The following is a 21,208-nucleotide window of genomic DNA, read 5'->3' as shown; positions in this document are numbered from 1 at the left end:
GTGGGCTACAGCCTTGGGTGGACCGCCTGATGCACCATCGGTGGGTGGAGGCCAGTTGGGGGGGTGGGGAGTATGGCAGAGGGTGGGGTGTGGGGGCGTGGTAGGGTGTAGGGTAGGGTGCGGGGGTGGTGACTGGAATGCAGAGGGTGGTAGGTAGGGACTGGGGTGTGGGGGTGGGAGAGTGTGGGCTGGGGTGCGGGGTGTGGGGCACCCATATGGCCGGTGTAACTCTGCAGAACCAGGGTCCACGGTTGGTGGTCAGTGGGTGTACAGCAAGATGGCTGCCTTGTAGGGGGCAGTAATTGCAGTCCGTGCCTGCACACTGCCCCAGTCCTGTGGGAAGTCACCCCGGCCTCATGGTCCGTTCCCCGTCACCACCCCCTTCTCCTGGCCCTGGCAGTCCGCACCCCCCCTTCCCAGCCAGGCCAGTGTCAGGACCGGCACCCCACAGTTGCTCCTCTCTGTGTCGTACCTCCTCTCTCTCCCTCAGCAGCCACGGTGCCAGTTTCACAATTTTTAAGCACACGTGAACCTCGCCGTTGGGAACTTGCCACATTGGTGGCAGAGAATCGCAGAGGCCCAGAGAATACTGGATCAGGCCTGCTCATGATATGCCATGATTACTGTATGTGCATTCTGGAATGCATTGTCGATGTGGCGGAGAATTGCGATTTGGCGTGAAACCAGGACCCGCCACAATTTCGGCTTCAGAACCGATTCTCCGCTCAATCACGTTTCCCGATTCCGGCTTCGGTTGACGGCGAATCCTGCCCTATGTGTCTAATTCTGGTGACTGCACCATAGGAATATGATGCTGATATTGGGACTTCAGTTATGTGGAGATAAACTGGAATTCTTCTTAGAACAGAAGAAGTGAAGGGATCTGATAGAAGCGTTCAGCGTAATGAACAGTTTTGCTAAAACTATTTCCATTGTCTGAAGTGAGAGTAACCAGGGAAATTTTCTTAATGCAGTAAGTTATTACGACATGAAATATACCGCCAGAGAGAGCAGTGGGGGCAGCATTAACAATAACTTTCAAAATACATATATGAATGGGGAAGAGATTACAGAAGGGAAGAGTCAGGGAATGAAATGGGTTGGGTAACTCTTTCACAAAGGTGCAATGGGCTTCACATGTTGCCTTCTCTTGTATTTCTATCTAATTTTCAGTGCATGCTGGCCTATTGCTCACAGATGGGATGATGGGCATTTGCTCCTTGGGCAGAATTTGGCCTTCAGAACCTATTTGGCAGCTTTAATTAGTTTCTCTTTGCTTGGCCTGAGTCCAATGTTGTGTGGCTCAATCCAGCATCTCTCTCCATTCAAAGTATTTATTTTCCGATTTAAAAAATTTATACATGAAGTACTAAGATTTGAGTCTTCAATAAATGATCCTTCTCTTTTTGTTTGGAAAGTTATTATTTTTCTTACTGAATTTCTAGACTGCCATATAAGGATCTGTTTCATGTAATAAAGAGCTGTGGAATGTATAGTACCCCTCAGGCCTCAAGTGTTAGACTAGTCAATAATCTACCATATTAATGCTGTTTACATCAAACCTAATGTAAAATGTGGCCGGCAGTCTTGTGCAAGATTACTATACCTCATTGTAATGCAATAAGCGTGACCTAGCTTGGATTCGCTCACTGCCATTTTTTTGTTCCTAAAGAAAATATTTCAAAATGTAATATGATCTGTCCTTGCAAACTAATAGTGCAACCTGGACACTGAGCTCAAGGGGACTTGGCGAAACTTGCTAATCAATTAATGAAGCAAGGCAATTTGTCACAACTCAGGATGCATTGAGAATTCTTTACAGAGTACATCACATTGCCCACAGCCTTCTCACCGCACTGCAGTTTTCACACACCTTTTTCATGCTTTCAACTAGACTTTTCCCCACAGTGCCAGAGCAAGATTTTTGTTCTGCTTAGATTAGAATTGAAACATAACATTAGTAATTGTGAAAGTATTAATGTAAGGATGACAGCTAAATTAAATATTTTAATTTTCTTATATCATTAGGGCAGCACGGTAGCATTGTGGATAGCATAATTGCTTCACAGCTCCAGGGTCCCAGGTTCGATTCCGGCTTGGGTCACTGTCTGTGCGGAGTCTGCACATCCTCCCCGTGTGCGCGTGGGTTTCCTCCGGGTGCTCCGGTTTTATCCTACAGTCCAAAGATGTGCAGGTTAAGTAGATTGGCCATGATAAATTGCCCTTAGTGTCCAAAATTGCCCTTAGTGTTGGGTGGGGTTACTGGGTTATGGGGATAGGGTGGAGGTGTTGACCTTGGGTAGGGTGCTCTTTCCAAGAGCCAGTGCAGACTCGATGGGCCGAATGGCCTCCTTCTGCACTGTAAATTCTATGATAAATTCGTCAGATGTCAGTATTTCTAGCAGGTCGAGCTCATCCATATAATATAACTGAATGACTATCTTGGCACTTGTCACGTTTATAAAGAGTTCCACAGATTCACCACCCTCTGGCTGAAATAATTCCTCCTCATCTCTGTTTTAAAGGATCATCCCTTTAATCTGAGATGGTGTCCTCTGGTTCTAGTTTTTCCTACAAGTGGAAACATCCTCTCCACATCCACTCTATCCAGGCCTCGCAGTATCTTGTACGTTTCAATAAGATCCCCCCTCATCCTTCTAAACTCCAACAAGTACAGATCCAGAGTCCTCAAGCGTTCCTCATACGACAAGTTATTCATTCCAGGGATCATTCTTGTGAACCTCCTCTGGAACCTTTCCAAGGCCAGCACATCCTTCCTTAGATATGGGGCCCAATACTGCTCACAATACACCAAATGAGGTCTGACCAGAGCCTTATACAGCTGCAGAGGTACATCCCTGGTCTTGTATCCTAGCCCTCTTGACATGAATGCTAACATTGCCGCCTGAACCTGCACATTAACATCAAGAGAATTGTGAACAAGACCACAGAAGCTAAGTTCATTAACAAAGCTAACTTTTATTTATACTACTTAAATTAAGCTTGACCACTTATTCCTGCAGTAAACAATAATTATAATAACCTACACTCAATTAACACTAGTCTCTGCACTCTAAAACTCTAACTGTACTCTATCCTCTCGAGATCTCTCCTATGCACTCTACTCCAGCCTTCTCTCTCCCAGAAGTCTGAGAGTCAATGCTTTGTGTAGTACTTCATCTAGCTCCATCTGGTGGTTAATGGTGACATGACATTAACTCTTTGTATATTGAACATTTCAATAATGTCACAGTCACTTCACCACCACTGCCTACAATATTTTGCTGCATTTAATATTTAAAAATATGCATCTTTTTCATTTAATATAATATTCGCAAAACTGTATTTGTACATTACTACTGCTAGGTATCATTTTGTAACTTAGCTGTGAAATAAATACGAAAAATGGGTAATATTGGAATACTTCAGAAACTCATGATATACATTTGACAGGAATTTTCGACAGGATTCTAAATGCTGCTGAAAGCATTTGGGAAAATGTCTTTATACATTTTTTTGTTTTATGTTGTCATCGCAATGCTGCTTCATAAAATTCACTAACACATCCATTAACAGTAGCGTAATCGTTCAACACAATATAAGGTGCAGAAAGGGGCAATTCCAAATCATCTTTAATGCACTCCGGCAAGCACTGCTGACAGCGCTGTAACACTCTGACTTCAATTAGGAGACCTTAGAAGTGAGAACAATTATACCTCAATGAAAGCCAAAATCAATTCCTTTTCAAATTGGAAAAAAACTTTAAAGCTTTAACTCACTGTTTCAGTTTCACCTATTTGCTCACCCGATTGTGCTTTCTTTGAGATACACCAAAGACATTCTTCAAGACACATAGTTCATTTTTTCGATTCATTTTGTGAACATCCAAGATGAGGGATCTTATGTCAAACAACTTTCTTACTTCAGACAGTTCAGAGTCAGTAAAGACTCTGGTTGCACGGTGGTACAGTGGTTGGCCAGGGATATGATTCCAATTCCAGCCTTGGGTGGCTGTCTGTGTGGAGCTTGTACTTTCTCCCCGTGTCGGCGTGGGTTTCCTCTTGATGCTCCGGTTCCTCCATAGATGTGCAAGTTAGGCGGATTGGCCATGTTAAAATTGTCCCTTCGAGTCCAAAGATGTGCAGGTTAGGTTGTGTTATGGGATTACAAGGATAGGACAGGGTAGTGGACCTAGGTGGGGTGCTCTTACAGAGGGTCAGCATGGACTCGATGGGCCAAATGGCCTCCATCTGCACTGGGCAGGAACAATCATTCTCATTTGCAGATGCAGATAACACACTCTTTTCTATCCCAATCATCTAGGAAGGCCAATGTGAGATGTTTCCATTTTGGACAGCAAAATAAATTGTTGAGCTGTGGATTGCAGAGGGAAAGAGTAGGGGAATGAGAGGGATTGAATAGTTCTTTCACAATGGTGTAATGGGTCAAATGGCCTCCTTCTGGCCTCCAAGTTGATCTCTCAACTATGATTACTTTACTCAACTTTCCAGAGCAATAGTAGTCTAACCAACTATCATAGAACATAGAATATTACAGCGCAGTACAGGTCCTTCAGCCCTCGAAGTTGCGCCGACCTGTGAAACCCCTCTAAAGCCCATCTACACTATTCCCTTATCGTCCATATGTCTATCCAATGACCATTTGAATGCATTTAGTGTTGGAGAGTCCACGACTGTTGCAGGCAGGGCATTCTACACCCTTACTAGTCTCTGAGTAAAGAACCTACCTCTGACATCTGTCCTATATCTATGTCCCCTCAATTTAAAGTGATGTCCCCTCATGCTAGACATCACCATCTGAGGAAAAAGGCTCTCACTTTCCACCCAATCTAATCCTCTGATCATCTTGTATGCCTCAATTAAGTCACCTCTTAACCTTCTTCTCTCTAACGAAAACAGCCTCAAGTCCCTCAGCCTTTTCTCATAAGATCTTCCCTCCATACCAGGTAACATCCTGGTAAATCTCCTCTGCACCCTTTCCAATGCTCCACGTCCTTCCTATAATGCGGCGACCAGAACTACAGGCAATACTCCGAATGCGGCCGCACCAGAGTTTTGTACAACTGCAACATGACCAGTTGGTTGCGAAACTCAATTCCTCCACCAATAAAAGCTAACACACCGTACACCTTCTTAACAACCCTCTCAACCTGGGTGGCAACTTTCAGGGATCTATGTACATGGACACCGAGATCTCTCTGCTCATCCACACTACCAAGAATCTTACCATTAGCCCAGTACTCTGTCTTCCTGATATTCCTTCCAAAATGAATCACCTCACACTTTTCTGCATTAAACTCCATTTGCCATCTCTCAACCCAGCTCTGCAGCTGATCTATGTCCCTATGTAACTTGTAACATCCTTCTGCACTGTCCACAACTCCACCGACTTCAGTGTCATCTGCCAATTTACTCACCCATCCTTCTACGCCCTCCTCCAGGTCATTTATAAAAATGACAAACAGCAGTGGCCCCAAAACAGATCCTTGTGGTACACCACTAGTAACTGGACTCCAGTCTGAACATTTCCCATCAACGACCACACTTTGTCTTCTTCCAGCTAGCCAATTTCTGATCCAAACTGCTGAATCACCCTGAATCCCATGCCTCTGTATTTTCTGCAATAGCCTACCGTGGGGAAACTTATCAAACACTTTACTGAAAACCATATGCACCACATCAACTGCTTTACCCTCATCCACCTGTTTGGTCACCTTCTCAAAGAATTCAATAAGGTTTGTGAGGCATGACCTACCCTTCACAAAACCATGTTGACTATCTCTAATCAAATTATTCCTTTCCAGATGATTATACATCCTATCTCTTATAAACCTTTCCAATACTTTGCCCACAACAGAATTAAGGTCTATAGTTACCGGGGCTGTCTCTACTCCCCTCCTTGAACAAGGGGACAGCATTTGCTATCCTCCAGTCTTCTGGTACTATTCCTGTAGACAAAGATGACTTAAAGATCAAAGCCAAAAGCTCAGCAATCTCCTCCCTAGCTTCCCAGAGAATCCTAGGATAAATCCCATCCGGCCCAGAACACTTATCTATTTTAACACTTTCCAGAATCGCTAACCTCCTCCTTACGAACCTCAAGCCCTTCTAGTCTAGTAGCCTGTATCTCAGTATTCGCCTGGACAACATTGTCTTTTTCCTGTGTGAATACTGATGAAAAATATTCATTTAGCACCTTTCCTATCTCCTCGAACTCCAAGCACAACTTCCCACTACTGTCCTTGACTGGCCCTACTCTTATCCGAGTCATTCTTTTATTCCTGACATATCTATAGAAAGCTTTAGGGTTATCCTTGATCCTACCTGCCAAAGACTTCTCATGTCCCCTCCTGGCTCTTCTTAGCTCTCTCCTGGTAAGTCCCTGGTAAGTCCCCCCCCCCCCCCCCCCCCCCAACAGTATCCAAAGCGGTATACTTGTTACTAAGGGGAACGCCCACAGGGGATCCCTGTACTGACTGCTTCCTCCCAGCCCCTCTCACCGTCACCCATCTATCTTTATTCTTCGGAGCAACTACCTCCCTGAAGCTTCTATCTATGACCACCTCTGCCTCCCGAATGATCCGAAATTCATCCAGATCCAGCTCCAGTTCCCTAACATGGTTTCTGAGGAGCTGGAGTTGGGTGCATTTCCCACAGATGAAATCAGCAGTGACACAAATGGCGTCCCTCACCTCAAACATTCTGCAATGGACTAGTAGAAGACATTGATGAGAAGGTAAGTCATTTATTTTACTTTCCTCAGTGTGAAGCTATGAGTTCTCACAGCGCCCCCACAGTTGAGTTTTGATTGGCCACCATTAAGCCTAGCCATCAATTTACACCATATAATGGCTCCCTCTACATTTCCAAGAAGTCACTTGTCTTCATTGGGCTATTTATACTTCCCCTTCTTTTGGCTCACATGACAATATCACAATATCCCTGCAGCACCAAAAGATGTTTATGTCGCAGGTTCTGCATTCTTGCAGAGTAATGGTCTCAAATTAACCCAAGGTTTTAACTTCCCAAGAAATGAATAGGAGCATCCGTGACCAGTCAATTCCCACATCTCCTCTGGGCACAACTACATTGCAGGGACTCACTGAGCCTTTTCAGACAACACCTTCCAAACCCACAGCCACTATCATTGAGAAGGACAAGGGCAGCAGATCCAGGGAACACCATGACCCGGGAGTTCCCCTCCTAGCCATCCACCATCCTGCCTTGGAAATATATCACCCATCCTTCATTGTCACTGGGTCAAAATCTTGGAACTCCTTCCCTAACGACACTGTGAATGCGGTTCAAGAAGGCAGATCAACACCACCTTCTCATTAGCACTTAGAGATGGGCAACAAATGCTGGCCGAGCCAATGACGGCAATATCCCAAGAATTCATTTTTAGAAAACTGACAGACAGATAATAGCAGTGTACGAACACGCAATATATTAATCTCACCCACTTACTCGGTGGGACCCATTCCCACATCAATATATGCCAATCTCTTCATCGTTCCACTGAAGGCAATTTAAGACTCACCATGGACCTTTGATGCATAAAAATATCACTCAAAGTACAACCATTCTTCAAACACTTAACAAAAGCAACACATAGAAATTGACACATTGACAGGTCACAAGTAAGGTTCAGTACAACAGTGACCAATTACATGTGTGGACGTCACCTCACCGTGCTGCTGTTTTTGGAAGAGCAACATATTTGCTCCAAAATCACATTCAATTAAAAACGTTAAGATCATGGGCAGGATTCTCCGTCCCGCCAGCCCTGTTTCCCTGCACGGTGCACCCTGGCCGGCAGTGGGATTCTCCTTTTCCGCAGCCGGCCACCCCATCGGGAAAAGCGCGGGCGTGGTTGCATTGCCGGTGGGGCAGAGGATCCTGCCGACAGAGAATCCCGCACCGTGGCTTTATCCCAAAGTTTAATTCTCAGACATACAGACCACAACAATTACTGGGGCGAAATGTGCATCTGGCATGCCAAATTTCTAAATCTTTGAGAGGTGAATTTCCCTCCATAGAAATGCATCTGCTGCCAAAGATTTTTTTTCATGGGATGGAGGCATCACTGTCTGTGCCAGCATTTATTGGCCAAACCTAATTACTCTTGAACTAAATAGCTTGCTAGGCCATTTAAGAGTCAACCATTTTGCTGTGGTCTGGAGTTACATGTAGGCCAGACTAGGTACACTTCCTTTCCTAAAGAACATTAGTGAACTTGATGGGTTTTCACAACAATAGACATCATTAGTTTTTTTTATCACGGATTTTTAATGAATTCAAATTTCACAATCTGCCACGGTGGGCTTTGAACCCAAGTCCCCAGAGCATTACCCTGGGTTTTCTGGATTACCTGTGAGTGTGCTCGCTAGTTGGCCAAGCTAGCAAAGGCTGACATGGGCAAATTGCATTTGGATGCCTTATTCTTGTTCGTCTGGTCCAATCTGAACTGAATAATGGAGGAGTCCATGGGAAGGGTCCCAGCATTTTGAGACCCAGTGACAACAAAACACATTTTTTGCAAACAAAAGGAATTTATTCAAGCCTTGTGCATTTTTTTGAATAACCAGGTAAGTGAGGAAACTGATACATCCGTGTTGTTTTCTCCACAGCAACGCCTTAGCCAATTCATGTTGACTTGCCAACAAATCGGCACACTTTCTCCTGTCGTATAAATGGGTGTGATTTTTTGAAATTTGGCATTCTTGTATTTGTCCTAATGAGTGCCAGCTGAAAATCTTTAGCAACATGTCCCTCTTTCCAGCAATATTCAAGTTATGTATGATCAAGGGGGTTGTTTATATGGATTTCTCTTTGGTTTTAATTTTGCTGAATCACTGTAGCAGTTGCTCTCACAGTACATTTAGGGAAGGTGTTACAGGATTGTGAGCCAATTAAAATGAAGAAACTGCAATAAATAACCAATCAGGATAGGGTGTGACTTGGACGTGATCATTTCCATTCTCGAAGGTGAAAAGTAGCAGGTCTGGGAGGTGCGCATGAAGATGCCTCGGCAAGTTTCTGCAGTTCATCCTGCAGATAGTACAAGCCAGGGCCACAGTATGTCGCTGGTGAAGAGAGTGGACGGTTAAGCTGGTGAGTGGATTGCTGATTGCAGAATTTATCCCGGATAGTGTGAAACTTCTGAAATGTTGTTCCAGCTGCCCTCACCCAGGCAACTGGAAAGCCTTCCATCACATTCCTGACAGATTGTAGAGGGGCTTTGGAGAGTCAAGGGGTCAGTCACTCACCACAGAATGCACAGCCATTGTTCGAGTCTCTGAACTATTCATGTGGCTAATCTAGTTGAGTTCCCCAGCAAGACATGAGAATTAACATTGCCATTATAAATGCAAGGATGTCTTATTGAGTAAAATAGTATCCTGAAAATCATTTGACAGAGATAGGTTAGAAATAAAAATTACACGGAATTACATAAAAACATAATGCGATAAAGGGATAGAAGGGTGGACTTAGGTTTTTCAGCAGTTGAAGAGAGAAGGAGGTGTGAGATGATGAACATGCGAATGGAAACTTTCAACTGGAGACCTTGGGAATAAGAGTGTCATAGAGGTCTCCAGCACAGAAAAGGCCCTTTGGCCCATCGCGTCTGCGCCAATCAAAAACAACCACCTGATTATTCTAATCCCATATTCCAGCACTTGACCCATGGCCTTGTATGCTTTTGCATCACAAGTGCACATATAAATACTTCTTAAATGATATGAGGGTCTCAGCCTCCACCATTCTTTCAGGCAGCGAGTTCCAAACTCCACCACCCTCTGGGTGAAAAGGTTTTTCCTCACATCCCTTATAAACTTCCTGCACCTTACCTTAAATCTATATCCCCGATCAATAATCCCTTCACCAAGGGGAAAACTTTCCCTACTCCCCTACATTTTTGTGCTCACAATCTGAGTTAAATGGAGGCTTGACAGGATTCCTTTTTTCAAAATGACAAATATTTCTGAGCAGTGCAACAATTGCAGTAAATGACGAGCTGAATGCTAACTGGTCTATACAAAGTGTGGTTGGCTCGAAGAATTGGACATGTTTTTTATCCATTTTTGTTAAATGCAAGTTGTCCTTTTTTTGCTGGAGTGAAAATTCCTCTTCAGATTGATACCTACTCAAGAACAAAAGAACAAAGAAAAGTACAGCTTAGGAACAGGCCCTTTGGCCCTCCAAGGCCGCACTGATCATGCTGGCCGTCTAAACTAAAATCTGCTACACTTCCGGGATCCGTATCCCTCTATTCCCATCCTTTTGATGTATTTGTCCAGATGCCCTGTAACATCACTATCGTCCCAGCTTCCACCACCTCCTCCGGCAGCGGGTTCCAGGCACCCACTACACTCTGTGTAAAAAAACTTGCCTCGTTCATCTTCTCTAAACATTGCCTCTCGCACCTTCAACCTATGCCCCCTAGTAATTAACCCCTCTAAGCTGGGAAAAAGTCTCTGACTATCCACTCTGTTTATGCCCCTCATAATTTTGTAGTCCTCTATCAGGTTGCCCCTCAACCTCCTTCGTTCCAGTGAGAACAAACCAAGTTTATTCAACCTCTCCTCACAGCTAATGCCCTCCATACCAGGCAATATCGTGGTAAATCTCTTCTGCACCCTCTCTAAAGCCTCCACATCCTTCTGGTAGTGTGGCGACCAGAATTGAACACGCGACCAAGTGTGACCTAACTAAGGTTCTACACAGCTCCAACATGACTTGCCAATTTTTATACTCAATGCCCCAGCAAATGAAGGCAAGCATGCCGTATGCATCTTGACTACCTTCTCCACCTGTGTTGCCCCTTTCAGTGACCTGTGTGTCATAATATACCCCAGTATATCATGGTTCAGACACACATTGATGGGCAAACACTGGGACCAATCAACATAAGACCATAAGACCATAAGACATAGGAGCAGAAGTAAGGCCATTCGGCCCATCGAGTCCACTCCACCATTCAATCATGGTTGATTTCAACTCCATTTACCCGCTCTCTCCCCATAGCCCTTAATTCCTCGAGAAATCAAGAATTTATCAATTTCTGTCTTAAAGACACTCAATGTCCCGGCCTCCACCGCCCTCTGTGGCAATGAATTCGACAGACCTACCACTCTCTGGCTGAAGAAATTTCTCCTCATCTCTGTTCTAAAGTGACTCCCTTCTATTCTAAGGCTGTGCCCCCGCGTCCTAGTCTCCCCTGCTAATGGAAACAACTTCCCTACGTCCATCCTATCCAAGCCATTCATTATCTTGTAAGTTTCTATTAGATCTCCCCTCAACCTCCTAAACTCCAATGAATATAATCCCACGATCCTCAGACGTTCATCGTATGTTAGGCCTACCATTCCTGGGATCATCCGTGTGAATCTCCGCTGGACCCACTCCAGTGCCAGTATGTCCTTCCTGAGGTGTGGGGCCCAAAATTGCTCACAGTATTCTAAATGGGGCCTAACTAGTACTTTATAAAGCCTCAGAAGTACATCCCTGCTTTTATATTCCAAGCCTCTTGAGATAAATGACAACATTACATTTGCTTTCTTAATTACGGACTCAACCTGCAAGTTTACCTTTAGAGAATCCTGGACTAGGACTCCCAAGTCCCTTTGCACTTTAGCATTATGAATTTTGTCACCGTTTAGAAAATAGTCCATGCCTCTATTCTTTTTTCCAAAGTGCAAGACCTCGCACTTGCCCACGTTGAATTTCATCAGCCACTTCTTGGACCATTCTCCTAAACTGTCTAAATCTTTCTGCAGCCTCCCCACCTCCTCAATACTACCTGCCCCTCCACCTATCTTTGTATCATCGGCAAACTTGGCCAGAATTCCCCCAGTCCCGTCATCTAGATCGTTAATATATAAAGAGAACAGCTGTGGCCCCAACACTGAACCCTGCGGGACACCACTTGTCACCGGTTGCCATTCCGAAAAAGAACCTTTTATCCCAACTCTCTGCCTTCTGTCTGACAGCCAATCGTCAATCCATGTTAGTACCTTGCCTCGAATACCATGCACAAACACCACAGCCAATCACCAGTTAGAATACACACACTATAAAGGCAGAGGGCACCATGGTTCCCCCTCATTCTGGGCGCTGCCTCTGAGTGCAGCAAGAAGTCATCCAGCCCAGCACAGACTCACAACACGTGCTGAGAGAATCAACTGGTTCGGACAAGGCTTAGGCCTCTAGTTTAAGTTAGCATCATTTAGACCCACAGTCATCGTGTGTTAGTTAGTTAGAAGTAGGTAATAAAATTGAGTTGAAACTTCATCAGTGTTGGAAGTGTCTGTTCATCTCTCAAGTCTACACTAGCCAACACTTCACTGTGGACCTGTACACATAGATCTCTCTGACTGTCAATACTCTTGTGGGTTCTACCATTCACTGTATATTCCAGACCTGTATTAGACATTCCAAAATGCATTACCTCACATTTGTCCAGATGAAACTCCATCTGCCATCTCTCCACCCAAATCTCCAAATGATCTAAATCCTGCTGTATCCTCTGACAGTCCTCATCGCGATCCGCAATTCCACCAACCTTTGTGTCTCCCGCAAACTTAGTAATCAGACCAATTACATTTTCCTCCAAATCATTTATATATAGTACGAACAACAAAGGTCCCAGCACTGAACCCTGCGGAATACCACGAGTCACAGCCCTCCAATTAGAAAAGCACTCTTCCATTGCTACTCTCTGCCTTCTATGACCTAGCCAGTTCTATATCCATCTTGCCAGCTCATCTCTGATCCTGTGTGACTTCACCTTTTGTACCAGTCTGCCATGAGGGACCTTGTCAAAAGCCTTACTGAAGTCCACATAGACAACATCCACCTGCATCAATTATTTTTGTGACCTCCTTGAAAAACTCTATCAAGTTAGTGAGACACAACCTCCCCTTCACAAAACTGTGCTGCCTCTCTCTAATACATCCACTTGCTTCCAAATGGGAGTAGATCCTGTCACGAAGAATTCTCTTCGGTAATTTCTCACCACTGACCTAAGGCTCACCGGCCTGTAGTTCCCTGGATTATCTTTGCTACCCTTCTTTAAAAAGGAACAACATTGGCTGTTCTCCAGGACTCCGGGACATCACCTGAAGACAGTGAGGATCCAAAAAACTTCTGTCAACGCCGCAGCAATTTCCTCTCATGCCTCATTCAGTATCATCAGGCCCTGGGGATCCCATCAGGCCCTGGGGGCTTATCCACCTTAATATTTTTCAAGACGTCCAACGTCTCGTATTTTTGGATGTCAATGTGACCCATACTATCTACACACCCTTCTCCAGACTCAACATTCACCAATTCCTTCTCTTTGGTGAATACTGATGCAAAGTATTCATTTAGTACCTCGCCCATTTCCTCTGGCTCCATACATAGATTCCCTCCCCTGTCCTTCAGTGGGCCAACCCTTTCCCTGGCTACCCTCTTGCTTTTTATGTACATGTAAAAAGCCTTGGGATTTTCCTTAACCCTATATGCCAATGACTTTTCGTGACCCCTTTTAGCCCTGCTGACTCTTTGTTTAAGTTCCTTCCTACTTTCCTTATATTCCACACAGGCTTAGTCTGTTCCCAGCCTTCTAGCCCTGACAAATGCCTCCTTTTTCTTTTTGACGAGGCCTACAATATCTCTTGTTATCCAAGGTTCCCGAAATTTGCCATATTTATCCTTCTTCCTCACAGAAACATGCCGGTCCTGACTTCCTTTCAACTGACATTTGAAAGCCTCCCAGATGTCAGATGTAGATTTACGCTCAAACATCCGCCCCCAATCTAGGTTCTCGCCTAATATTGTTATAATTAGCCTTCCCCAAATTTAGCACATTCACCCTAAGACCACTCTTATCCTTGTCCACCAGCACTTTAAAACTTACTGAATTGTGGTCACTGTTCCCGAAATGCTCCCCTACTGAAACTTCTTCCACCTGGCCGGGCTCATTCCCCAATACCAGGTCCAGTACAGCCCCTTCCCTAGTTGAACTATCTATATAATGTTTTAAGAAGCCCTCCTGGATGCTCCTTACAAACTCTGCCTCATCCAAGCCCCAAGCACTAAGTGAGTCCGAGTCAATATTGGGGAAGTTAAAGTCTCCCATCACAACAACCCTGTTGTTTTTACTCCTTTCTAGAATCTGTCTACCTACCTGCCCTTCTATCTCCCGCTGGCTATTGGGTGGCCTGGAGTAAACCCCCAACATTGTGACTGCACCCTTCTTATTCCTGATCTCTACCCTTATCGCCTCGCTGCCCTCTGAGGTGTCCTCCCGCAGTACGCATGTGATATTCTCCCTAACCAGTATCGCAACTCCTCCATCCGTTTTACATTCCCCCTCTATCCCACCTGAAACATCTAAATCTTGGAACATTTAGCTGCCAATCCTGTCTTCCCTCAACCAGGTCTCTGTGATGGCAACAACATGATAGTTCCAAGTACTAATCCAAACTCTAAGTTCATCTGCCTTACCTGTTATACTTCTTGCATTAAAACAAATGCACTTCAGGCCAGCAGTCCCGCTGTTTTCAGCAACATCTCCCTGTCTGCTCTGCCTCAGAGCCACACTGGCCCTATTTCCTAGATCTCCCTCAATTTTTTCACCTTCTGATCTATTGCTCCGGTATCCATCCCACTGCCATACTAGTTTAAACCCTGCTGTGTGACACTAGCAAACCTCGCGGCCAGGATATTTATGCCTCAATTTAGATGCAACCCGTCCATCTTATACAGGTCACACCTACTCCGGAAAAGCTCCCAGTGGACCAGATAACAGAAACCCTCCCTCCTACACCAGCTGTTTAGCCACGTGTTTAGCTGTTCTATCTTCCTATTTCCAGCCTCACTCGCACGTGGCACAGGGAGTAATCCCGAGATTACAACCCTCGAGGTCTTGTCTTTTAACTTTCTGCCTAGTCCCTGAACTCCTGCTGCAGGACTTCACCCCCCTTCCTGCCTATGTCATTAGTACCAATATGTACAACGACCTCTGCCTGTTTGCCCTCCCCCTTCAGGATGCCCGCTATCCATTCATAGACATCCTGGACCCTGGCACCAGGGAGGCAACATACCATCCTGGAGTCTCTTTCACGTTCACAGAAGCGCCTATCTGTGCCACTGACTATAGAGTCCCCCATGACTATGGCTTTGATCCTCCCTGCTGAACATCAGAGCCAGCCATTGTGCCACTGTTCTGGCTGCTGCTGTTTTCCCCTGAGAGGCTATTTCCCCCAACAGTATCCAAAGGGGTATACCTGTTCGAGAGGGGGACAACCACAAGGGATTCCTGCACTGACTGCCTGCCCCTTCTGGTGGTCACCCATCTCTCTGCCTGCACTTTGGGTGCGACCACATCTATATAACTGATATCTGTGAAGCTTTCCGCCACCTGCATGCTCCTAGGTGCATTCAACTGCTGCTCCAACCGAACCATGCGGTCAGTAAGGAGCCCCAGTTGGGAGCAGTTTCTGCAAATGTAGCCATCCGGGGTGCTGGAAGCCTCCCGGACCTGCCATATCTCACAGTCAGAGCACTGCATCCCTCTAATAGGTGTGCATTAACTAATTAATTAATTTAATTTAAAAATAAATGTTTAAAAAGTTACTGTTAACTATATGTTTCCAAGCACTAGATGTCTACTGTAAATGTAAATGCTAAATACAGTACTCTCCAGTCTCTGACTTAGATACCCCTCTAAATTATGATTAAGTAATTCATTAATTATGTTTAATTAGTTTAACAACATTTAATTGGTGGTTCCCTCCCAGCCAATCAAGTCACAGCTTTCCTGCGATTTCACTTTTCAGTCCCACCCTCGCCCCCCCCCCCCCCCCCCCACCCCCCCACCCCACCCCCCCCCCCATTCGGATCACTCAGAAATATCTATCACATACCTGTTCCCAAGCTGCTCCCCGGCTCTCTCTCTCTCTCACTCTCCGGCTCCCGAAAATGAAGGCCGCTGCAACCTGGGGGTAAGATTTTATGTCACCTACCTTCCCAGGGTGCTCCCTGGTTTTCTCCCCTGCTTCCCGGAATGCACTCTGGATCTCTCCCTGCAGATTAACAGTTACAAAGCCAAACGAAGAAAACAGAACAAAAAGGGAAACAGCACCTCCTCCCATTCTGTGCTGCAGTATGTGTCTCCTTCACATGCGCAAGCTTACTGGGTGTGCGCTTGATGCCTGTCTCTTATATAGAACTCAGCTAAACAAAGGTGACTCACACTACTTAAGCTTCAAAAAGAAGAATACAATGTACACCCTTGTGCCACTAAGCAGGCTTCAGGTGACGGACAGATAACTGCCTCTCAGCAATTAAGGTGTGGGCAGCTTCAGCCAATCAGACACTTAAACTAGGCACTGAACTTTTAACTGAAAAACAGGAAGATTTAAATTCACCACTTACCTCTTTTGTTACAGTAAGAAGTCTTACAACACCAGGTTAAAGTCCAACAGGTTTGTTTCAAATCACTAGCTTTCGGAGCATTGCTCCTTCCTCAGGTGAATGAAAAAGTATGTTCCAGAAACATATGTATGGACAAAGTTAAAGATGCAAGACAATGCTTTGAAAGTGAGCATTTGCAGGTAATTAAGTCTTTACAGATCCAGAGATAGGGGTGACCCCAGGTTAAAGAGGTGTGAATTGTCTCAAGCCAGGACAGTTGGTAGGATTTTGCAAGCCCAGGCCAGATGGTGGGGGATGAATGTAATGCCGCATGAATCCCAGGTGCCGGTTGAGGCCGCACTCATGTGTGCGGAACTTGGCTATAAGTTTCTGCTCGGCGATTTTGCGTTGTCGCCCGTCCTGAAGGCCGCCTTGCAGAATGCTTAACCGGAGATCAGATGCTGAATGCCTTTGACTGCTGAAGTGTTCCCCAACATTCCTGCTTGGCGATTGTCGCACGATATCTGTTCATCTGTTATCGCAGCGTCTGCATGGTCCCGCCAATGTACCACGCGTCGGGACATTCTTTCCTGCAGTGTATCAGGTAGACAACATTGGCCGAGTCGCACGAGTATGTTCCGCGTACCTGGTGGGTGGTATTCTCACGTGTAATTGTGGTCCCCATGTTGATGATCCCGCATGTCTTACAGAGATTGCCATGGCAGGGTTGTGTGGTGTCGTCGTCGCTGTTCTGAAGGCTGGGTAGTTTGCTGCAAACCACGGTTTGTTTGAGGTTGCGCGGTTGTCAAGGCAAGTAGTGGGGCTGTGGGGATGAACTTGGCAAGATGTTCATCTTCATCGATGACGTGCTGAAGGCTGCAAAGGAGATGCCGTAGTTTCTCCGCTCCGGGGAAGTACTGGATGACGAAGGGTACTATATCTGTTGTGTCCCGTGTTTGTCTTCTGATGAGTTGGGTGCGGTTTTTTGCTGTGGCGCGTTGGAACTGTCGATCGATGCGTCGAGCGCCACATCCTGTTCGGGCGAGGGCATCGTTCAGCCTCTCCTTCACATCTGAGCAGATCCTGTGTATATGGAGGGCTTGTCCATAGGGGATGGCTTCTTTAATCTGTTCTGGGTGGAAGCTGGAGAAGTGGAGCATCGTGAGGTTATCCGTGGGCTTGCGGTAAAGCGAAGTGCTGAGGTGACCGTCCTTGATGGAGATGAGTGTGTCCAAGAATGTAATCGATTCTGGAGAGCAGTCCATGGTAGGTCTGATGGTGGGTCAATTGCCAGGCAGGAATGTTCCCTTCCAGTCACGGGACACTTCAACAGTCAAAGGCATTCAGCCTCTGATCTCCGGGTAAGCGGTCTGCAAGGCGGCCTTCAGGATGGGCGACAACGCAAAATCAACGAGCAGAAACTTATAGCCACGTTCCGCACACATAAGTACGGCCTCAACCGGGGCCTTGGATTCATGTCACATTACATTCATCCTCCACCATCTGGCCTGGGCTTGCAAAATCCTACTAACTGTCCTGGCTTCAGACAATTCACACCGCTTTGATAGAGAAATACAGCACAGAACAGGCCCTTTGGCCCACGATGTTGCGCCAAACTTTTGTCCTAGGTTAATCAAAGAATTTTGGACAATTTCTCATGGCCAATCTACCCAACCTGCACATCTTTGGACTGTGGGAGGAAACCGGAGTACCCGGAGGAAACCCACGCAGTCACGGGGAGGATGTGCAGACTCCACACAGACAGTGACCAAAGTCGAAATCGAACTTGGGACCCTGGAGCTGTGAAGCAATTGTGCTATCCACAATGCTACCGTGCTGCCCTTAAGAAGTTAACCTACACTCCATTATTCTACCCTAATCCATGTACCTATCCAATAGCCGCTTGAAGGTCCCTAACGTTTCCGACTCAACTACTTCCACAGGCAGTGCATTCCATGCCCCCACTACTCTCTGGGTAAAGAACCTACCTCTGACATCCCCTCTATATCTTCCACCATTTATCTTAAATTTATGTCCTCTTGTAATGGTGTGTTCCACCCGGGGAAAAAGTCTCTGACTGTCTACTCTATTTATTCCCCTAATCATCTTATAACCTCTATCAAGTCGCCCCTCATCCTTCTCCGTTCTAATGAGAAAAGGCCTAGCACCCTCAACCTTTCCTCGTATGACCTACTCTCCATTCCAGGCAACATCCTGGTAAATCTCCTTTGCACCTTTTCCAAAGCTTCCACATCCTTCCTAAAATGAGGCGACCAGAACTGCACACAGTACTCCAAATGTGGCCTGACCAAGGTTTTGTACAGCTGCATCATCACCTCACGGCTCTTAAATTCAATCCCTCTGCTAATGAACGCTAGCACACCATAGGCCTTCTTCACAGCTCTATCCACTTGAGTGGCAACTTTCAAAGATCTATGAACATAGACCCCAAGATCTCTTTGCTCCTCCACATTGCCAAGAACCCTACCGTTAACCCTGTATTCCGCATTCATATTTGTCCTTCCAAAATGGACAACCTCACACTTGTCAGGGTTAAACTCCATCTGCCACTTCTCAGCCCAGCTCTGCGTCCTATCTATGTCTCTTTGAAGCCGACAACAGCCCTCCTCACTAACCACAACTCCACCAATCTTCGTATCATCTGCACATTTACTGACCCAACCTTCAACTCCCTCATCCAAGTCGTTAATGAAAATCACAAACAGCAGAGGACCCAGAACTGATCCCTGCGGTACACCACTGATAACTGGGCTCCAGGTTGAATATTTGCCATCCACCACCACTCTCTGTCTTCTATCGGTTAGCCAGTTTGTTATCCAACTGGCCAAATTTCCCACTATCCCATGCCTCCTTACTTTCTGCACAAGCCTACAATGGGGAACCTTATCAAATGCCTTACTAAAATCCATGTACACTACATCCACTGCTTTACCTTCATCCACATGCTTGGTCACCTCCTCAAACAGGGGCATGACATTCGCCACTCTCCAATCCTCTGGTACCACCCCTGTTGACAACGAGGACGAAAAGATCATTGCCAACGGCTCTGCAATTTCATTTCTTGCTTCCCATAGAATCCTTGGATATATCCCGTCAGGCCCGGGGGACTTGTCTATCCTCAAGTTTTTCAAAACGCGCAACACATCTTCCTTCCTGACAAGTATCTCCTCGCGCTTATCAGTCTGTTTCACACTGTCCTCTCCAACAATATGGCCCCTCTCGTTTGTAAATACTGAAGAAAAGTACTCGTTCAAGACCTCTCCTATCTCTTCAGACTCAATACACAATCTCCCGCTACTGTCCTTGATCGGACCTACCCTCGCTCTAGTCATTCTCATATTTCTCACATTTGTGTAAAAGGCCTTGGGGTTTTCCTTGATCCTACCTGCCAAAGATTTTTCATGCTCTCTCTTAGCTCTCCTAATCCCTTTCTTCAGTTCCCTCCTGGCTATCTTGTATCCCTCCAGCGCCATGTCTGAGCCTTGTTTCTTCAGCCTTACATAAGTCTCCTTCTTCCTCTTAACAAGACATTCAACCTCTCTTGTCAACCATGGTTCCCTCACTCGACCATCTCTTCCCTGCCTGACAGGGACAGACATATCAAAGACACGCAGTACCTGTTCCTTGAACAAGTTCCACATTTCACTTGTGTCCTTCCCTGACAGCCTATGTTCCCAACTTCTACACTTCAATCCTTGTCTGACAGCATTGTATTTACCCTTCCCCCAATTATAAACCTTGCCCTGTTGCACGCACTTATCCCTCTCCATAACTAAAGTGAAAGTCACAGAATTGTGGTCACGACCTCCAAAATGCTCCCCCACTAACAAATCTATCACCTGCCCTGGTTCATTACCAAGTACTAAATCCAATATGGTCTCCCCTCTGGTCGGACAATCTACATACTGTGTTAGAAAAGCTTCCTGGACACACTGCACAAACACTACCCATCCAAACTATGTGATCTAAAGAGTTTCCACTCAATGTTTGGGAAGTTGAAGTCACCCATGACTACTACCCTGTGACTTCTGCACCTTTCCAAAATCTGTTTCCCAATCTGTTCCTCCACATCTCTGCTGCTATTGGGGGGCCTATAGAAAACTCCCAACAAGGTGACTGCTCCTTTCCTATTTCTGACTTCAACCCATATTACCTCAGTAGGCAGATCCCCCTCGAACTGCCTTTCTGCAGCTGTTATACTATCTCTAATTAACAATGCCACCCCCCCACCTCTTTTACCACCCTCCCTAATCTGTTGAAACATCTATAACCAGGGACCTCCAACAACCATTTATGCCCCTCTTCTATCCACGTTTCTGTGATGGCCACCACATCGTAGTCCCAAGTACCGATCCATGCCTTAAGTTCACCCACCTTATTCCTGATGCTTCTTGCATTAAAGTATACACACTTCAACCCATCTCCTTGCCTGCAAGTACTCTCCTTTGTCAGTATTACCTTCCCCACTGCATCACTACGTGCTTTGGCGTCCTGAATATCGGCTTCCTTAGTTGCTGGACTACAAATCCGGTTCCCATTCCCCTGCCAAATTAGTTTAAGCCCTCCCGAAGAGTACTAGAAAACCTCCCCCCCAGGATATTGGTGCCCCTCTGGTTCAGATGCAACCCGTCCTGCTTGTACAGGTCCCACCTTCCCCAGAATGCGCTCCAATTATCCAAATACCTGAAGCCCTCCCTCCTACACCATTCCTGCAGCCACGTGTTCAACAGCACTCTCTCCCTATTCCTAGCCTCGCTATCACG

This window comes from Scyliorhinus canicula, chromosome 14, assembly GCF_902713615.1.
Source record: "Scyliorhinus canicula chromosome 14, sScyCan1.1, whole genome shotgun sequence".
Classification (NCBI taxonomy): domain Eukaryota; kingdom Metazoa; phylum Chordata; class Chondrichthyes; order Carcharhiniformes; family Scyliorhinidae; genus Scyliorhinus; species Scyliorhinus canicula.
The sequence above is the reverse complement of the archived record's forward strand: the minus strand, read 5'-3'. Positions refer to the sequence as shown.